Raw genomic sequence first — 6,279 nt, 5'->3', positions numbered from 1 at the left:
AGTACAGTTACTTAAGCTAGTGTTTTATGGCTTAACTTACGAACATCTTAAGTGTAAATTAAGCAAAAAGTTGATGGAAGATTTTGCATAGGGCGTTTCATGCTGGGATATTTAACAATTCCTGACACCTACATATTCCTGCGATTATCTAGTTGGCCATAATGTGGCAGCAGTGCAATGCATGAAATCATGTAGACACGGATCAGGAGCTTCAGTTAATGTTCACATCAACCATCAGAGCATCTCTGAACACCTCTAACCTCTCAAACCTCTAAGCGGATAGGCTACAGCAGCAGAAGACTGAATAAGTAGAAAAAATAAGTCTAATAAATACCTAATAAAGTGCTCACTGAGTGTGCAGAACATTCCCAAAAGTGGGAGCCCCCCTGCGGAAGTCCGCGGCGCGGAGGGGCGATCCTGCCGACCCCTCTCCGCCGTTCCCGCGAGCAGTGATGTCACCGGTGATGTCACGGCCTTTCCCGTGCGCGTGTGTGAGCATCAGGAATGAAAACGGTTAAAAAAAAAGAAAGAAATACAAATAAACAAAAATTATTCGCCCAATAACAGACCCCCCCCCCCCCCCCCCCCGGTCTGCAGGGACTTCAGTACCCACGCATCAATAACAGATTAACAGATTAACTGAACAAACAGCCATTTTAATTCTGTTTTTCAACAAAATTATTCCTCCCACGAGCCTCGCTCCTGTTCGTAAACAAAAGGTGAAGCTCTGGCTTTAACGGGAAAACAGAGTGAGCGAGAGAGAGGGAGAGAGAGAGAGGAAGCGAGGAGATGGAGGGAGGGAGAGAGATAGAGTAAGGGAGAGGGAGAGCAAGAGGGAGGGAGAGAGAGAGTAAGGGAGATGGAGGAAGGGAGAGAGAGATAGAGTAAGAGAGAGGGAGAGAGAAATAGAGAGAGAGGGAGAGAGGGAGAGAGGGAGAGAGATAGAGTGAGGGAGGGAGAGGGAGAGAGAGGGTGGGAGACAGAGAGAAAGAGTTGGAGAGAGAGAGACTGGGAGAGAGAGAGGGAGAGAGAGGGAAATGGAGTAAACTGTTTTTGTTTCTGGTTTATACGGCAGTTCTCCCACCCACGGTATCCGAGCTCCACGTTACATCACAGTGTGTATGCCCAGGGTGAGAGAAAGGGAGAGAAGCCCTTAACGAGCAGCGGGGGTAATTAGACAGCTGCTAATGAATGCATGTGGACTACAGTGAGTAAGGTGGGGGTGGAGGAGAGGAGGAGCCATGCTACACGCTCCCTCCCACACGTGTGCTCATTGCCTTCCTCACACTCTGACGCACACATACACACACGCACACTCATACAGTACATGCACACGGGCCCGAGAGCACACACGTACACACACTCACTCACACAGGCACAAGAGCACACACACACACACTCACTCACACAGGCACAAGAGCACACACACATACACACATGTACACACACACACACACTCACTCACACAGGCACAAGAGCACACACACATACACACACTCACTCACACAGGCACAAGAGCACACACACATACACACATGTACACACACACACACACACATTCACACAGGCACAAGAGCACACACACATACACACATGTACACACACACACACACACACACACACACACAGGCACAAGTGCACGCACAGGCACACATACACACACACACACACATATACGCTCACGCTGGCACACACACACTTACACGGCCAGACAAATGTCAGCAGTCATCACCACACACACCTACAGACGCGATTGGCACACACACACACGCATGCCAACAGAAGTGATTGCCATATGCAAACAGACACACTCCTGAGAAAGAGTCATCTCCACACACGCACCTCCCAGCATCACGTCATCTGGTCCTCCTGCGGATCGCCCACGTTCAGTTCACTGCCATGGGGTTGCTCTCCCCTGGTCCTCCCCCTTCCCATAGTGCACTGGGTTCTTCGCTCAGCTTTAACCCTTCGAACAGCAGGTTCATTTGGAAAGCGTTTGCAGAATTCGAAGTCCGTGTTCTAGAACTCCATTGCCTTTCAATTACCGGTAGCGATTGTTACATCAGCATTAGAATGTTCCGTTAAGAACACTCCCATATTTGTGACCTCACACCTTAAAGGTCAGAAGGTTAGAGGTCAGGCTCCCCCTTCTCTCTCTGACCTTGTAGAAGGTAAGACCCACAATAGTAGACAGACAGTGAAGGGATTAGGTACCCTGTTTTGCTGTCTCTTGCTTTATTGTCCATCAGCTGTAAAGTGAGACTATGAATTATCTGAGCTCAAGTGCCCCTAAAAACCATTTTCTCTAAACACATGGCAGATGGATGGACAGACAGAGAAACAGGCAGACATCAACTGACATAGTGGGAATAGGCAGAATTTCACCTGTTGTAGGTATGCTAAAATTATATTTGTATGGAGAACAGTGTGTGTGTATATGTGTGTGTGTGTGTGTGTGTGTGTGTTTGAAGACCTCATAGAAAATGGCAATTTTTCCATTTCATTTCAACTACATTTCTTTTCATTTTCTGAATTGGTGGCAAATACCAGAACACAAACAAATAACCTAAAACATTATCTGACTGAGAGGGTAAGAGCTCCCTCTGGTGTCCGTCAGATGAATTGCAGCATGTCGAACAGTTTGTGCTTTATAGCCCTGGTCCGAGAGCCACAGACTCTGCTGGGTTTCATTGTAACTCAACATTTAATCAATCCATCAAAGCCAGACGGATTTATGACACAGTTAACTCAGCATATCAGGTTTTCCTGAGTCTGAATTGGTTGTGGGTTTTACCGCGTGTCCAAAAGCCAAAAGCCCTGTTTCAGGAAGTGGGATTACGAAATTAGCTGGATTACTACAGAGTAAAACTCGGAACCCTCCCGAAACTGGAACACGGAGTGAAGTGAAAAATAGCTGTTCTGGGTTTTCACTCGGTGCAGTTATGCACCTAACTCCTGTTTTCGTGAAATACCACCCAGGAGTGCAGTTTATAGGGAGTAAAGGCTTGTTCTGGCCTGACATGCTCTTAGCTGGCGTTTCTTTCACTGATAAGAGGCAGAAGAGAGCAGTTGTCAGGAAGCGCAGGTGTGTTTCCTGATCTGTCAGGTGTTCTGGCTGTGCGGCGACGGGGGGGGGGGGAAAGGGGGCAACAACATAAAACCCGAAGATAAGCTTTGTGATATGCCAGTAGGCTGGAGCTTTGTGTGCTGTTAACTCACTGTGTGCTGTTAACTCACCGTGTGCTGTTAACTCACCGTGTGCTGTTAACTCACCGTGTGCTGTTAACTCAGCATGTGCTATTAACTCACCGTGTGCTGTTAACTCATTTTATGCTGTTAATTGTGTGCCGTTAACTCAGTGTGCTGTTAACTCATCGTGTGCTGTTAACTCAGTGTGCTGTCTTCGTGTGCTGTTAACTCACCGTGTGCTGCTAACTCATCGTGTGCTGTTAAGCCATTGTGTGCTGTTAAGTCCTCACTTCTACAAACCACACAGGAGTGGTGTTCTGTGACTTAATTGCATTGAAAGATCAGTAACCGTTGTTCTAGTAATATGCTTTCGACGTGCCTAGTGGACAGTGTAATGTGCGAGTGAATGTTTTATCTAGCAGGGCTGAAGGGGCGAGTGTCTGTCGCGAACCCCTCGTGAGGACAACCCCCGTCTTTCCGGACAAACGGGGAAGAGACACGCGTTCCGCTCGGTCTCGTTAAGAGAGAACAGGCAGTCCTGCCCCGCCGTACAGGCGGAGAGAGAGAGAGCCCACTGCGATGACTCACGTCGCCATGGCGATTATGCAGTCACTCGACGGCATCACAGCCCCAGTGATGCGGCAGCATTCTAGAACTGGGTCATCGGCCCCGACGCCTGGAGGGCCCCCCCCTGCCCCCCGGAGCGGGGATTCCATCGGCCAATCGGACGATTACATTTAAGAGAAGACAAGGGGCTGCCGGAAGAGGCAGTGATGGGCCAGTAGGGGGCGATCTTCCCTCTGAACCAAATTCAGCTTCACCATACACTATACAACACTATACGATGGCCTGTAGCGTAGTGGTTAAGGTACATGACTGGGACAGGTCGGTGGTTCGATCCCCAGTGTAGCCACAGTAAGATCTGCACAGCCGTTGGGCCCTTGAGCAAGGCCCTTAACCCTGCATTGCTCCAGGGGAGGATTGTCTCCTGCTTAGTCTAATCAACTGTATGTCGCTCTGGATAAGAGTGTCTGCCAAATGCCATTAATGTAATGTAATTTTCACCCTGCACTGTAGTTAGCCTCAGGTTATCCTAGCCCAATGGTCTCCAACCCTGGTCCTGGAGAGTTACAGAGTCTGTTGATTTTTGTTGTTTCTCTGCATTTACTTCATTAATTACAGTTGATGACAGTTATCTCACCTCGCCTGGTTATCTGGGTCTCAGCAGGGTACAGATTTAAAGGTGAAAACAAAAACCAGCAGATCCAGTAGCTCTCCAGGACAAGGGTTGGAAACCACTGTCCTAGCCTACAACCCAGAGCTAGCTTGTCCCGGTGTTTAAACAAGCATTTGTTAACTCTGGGTTAATCGATCACACTGGCTACTTTGACATTGTGCTTGGTGATATTTTGGGACTAACCCCCAAAAGTCATTAACCCAGCCCTGGAACAGAGTCAACTAACCCAGGGCTAACGTGGTGCTAGCCCAGTTTAGAATGTCCAAGTGTGAACACTCACTTAGTCCAGTGCTAACGTTGTGCTAGCCAGTGTAAATATGTAGTATGCTTCCAAACCGGAGAAAGAAAGAAAAAAGGAATAAATAAATGACAAATTCTTAATTACATTTTAGCTCTGTCAGGGTAAACCACATATGGTCACATTTTCACCTCGATTCCATCGGCACAAAGTGTCACCATCCGATACCGTTTCATCCATTTATTCAGGCCAAAAAGTTTAATGCATCACAGCAAGAGCATGACGACATGAACCAAAAAAGAAAAATAGCATTCAGTTTTCGCATGACAACATTCGCATTTAATGCCATCAACGGGCGTGGCCGTGTTAAGGTTAGGTTGCATTTTAGAGTCGGGATTTACAGTTTTTCTTCCCAGGGCTTTATTTAAAAAAAAAAAAGAAATTAGAGGAAGACATCTTTAACATACCATTTGCCTTCATAATCATAACCATAAAGTGTTTAAAAATCTGGTTATTTACAATACCATACAATATTTAACATAGTTCCTATGTGCTTGTCGCTCGATGTCTGTACAATAGTTCTGTGATGTCACAGTCACGTGATCGTTAAAAGGCACCCAAGGCGGTTCGTAAAAGAAAACAAAGAGCGGGAAAAAAGCAGGAAGTGATTGGTTGGACGTGCCAGGAATTTTAAAACTCGCATTTCGTGGGTGCTTGGTGCATCCAAGCCAAACACTCTAATATTTTCATATCGAAATATCAACTGACATTTCCCAGAATAAAAATACTCCTACGTTTAATCACCTTATTGCAACGCTAATTAGTTATGCACAGTAAACAACAGTGATGCAAACTGTAATGATGGAGAACGTCCTTGGGTGCCCCTTAAGTCTCTTTAGATTACACAATTATAAAATTCTGTCTGTAATTAACTTCCCAACAGGCAATATTGTGTGAAACCAGGTTCCATAATGAGTTAAAATCTGTAGAGGGTCAGCAACAAGCAACATGCACCCCCTTCTCAACCACGGCCAGTAGAAATTCTGCCATCCCTCAGCACGGCAAAAATAGTTTGGTTCTGTTCACAGTCCTTTTCACCGACACAAGCAGGCTCACCTCTTTCTCTGAATTTGGAACAGGCCAACACATATATCAAGGAAGGTGGACAATACCATTACCTTTAAAAGGGGGTGGGAGGGGTGAGACCAACAACCATTCTGTCCACCTTTCAAAGCTCCTGTATGAAATTAGTATTTTAAAACACACACCAATATACAGTATAAGAGTCAGCATTTCAGCGTACACTCCTCCCCAAACTCTCTCACACACACACACACACACACACACACACACACACACACACACACACACACACACACACACACACACACACACACACACACACACACACAAACTATGGCTTCAACTCAGGTCTGAAAAATATAGCAACTGTTAAAACTACATACAGTGTATAGTACAGAATCACATTTTGGGCCCGTGGTCCATGTTAGTTTAACCTCATCTTAAATGAGTAGGGGGGGGGGCAGAAATACACTCCCCAATCAAAATTTCACAAAGAAATGAATCTCTCTCCACAATGAAACGTGCATCAAAA

Source organism: Osmerus eperlanus, unplaced genomic scaffold, assembly GCF_963692335.1.
Source record: "Osmerus eperlanus unplaced genomic scaffold, fOsmEpe2.1 SCAFFOLD_417, whole genome shotgun sequence".
NCBI classification, from domain to species: Eukaryota; Metazoa; Chordata; class Actinopteri; order Osmeriformes; family Osmeridae; genus Osmerus; species Osmerus eperlanus.
The sequence above is the reverse complement of the archived record's forward strand: the minus strand, read 5'-3'. Positions refer to the sequence as shown.